This window comes from Cynara cardunculus, assembly GCF_001531365.2.
Source record: "Cynara cardunculus var. scolymus isolate 2C chromosome LG 16, CcrdV1, whole genome shotgun sequence".
NCBI classification, from domain to species: domain Eukaryota; kingdom Viridiplantae; phylum Streptophyta; class Magnoliopsida; order Asterales; family Asteraceae; genus Cynara; species Cynara cardunculus.
In genome coordinates this window covers 19,100,511-19,101,299 of record NC_037543.1, presented here as the reverse complement: position 1 = coordinate 19,101,299, position 789 = coordinate 19,100,511, and positions in this window count along the sequence as shown.

The following is a 789-nucleotide window of genomic DNA, read 5'->3' as shown; positions in this document are numbered from 1 at the left end:
TTCTCACAGTTACCACAAACTAATTAGTTCTCATTTGATTAGGCTCATATATATATATATATATATATATATATATATATGGGAGTGTTCAAATAAAAACCACTCAATTTGTAAAAACCGTGAAAACTTTATTCAACCAATCATAATTTTTCATTTTGTTCATTTTTTTGTAATTATAAGAGGTTGATTAACCATTTTTATTGTGGAGAGGGTGTTAATCATGGATATTATCATCTTCATTATTTTAATTTTAGAGAAATACATGAAACAGTTTTATTGAATTTTCATTAAATATTATATGAAACAATTTCATAAACATATATGAAACAAATTCATCAAAAAAATATTATATGAAATAATTTCACAAGATTAAACAATTTCATGAAAAAATTTCATAAGATTAAATAATGAAATCGACGTATGAAGGTGGTTTATACGGTTTTTACAAATGAGAGTTGTTTTCTTTTGATCGCTCCTATATATATATATATATATATATAGAGAGAGAGAGAGAGAGAGAGAGAGGAGCGTTCAAATAAAATTCTGCCCCATTTGTGTAAACTGTGTAAACCAATCTCATTCATCCATTTTCTTGATCAATGGCCAAGATTAGTTTACTTTATTTTAGAAAATTAAAAATATATATATATATATATATTAAAATTTTATTTTATTTCAACAGTAAGAACAAAAATGGTAAACAAAAAATTTAACATTTGGTAACATCCTTCTAGATATTAATGACACTATTTTCATTTTTTAAATCAATATATTATTTTTAACTTTAAA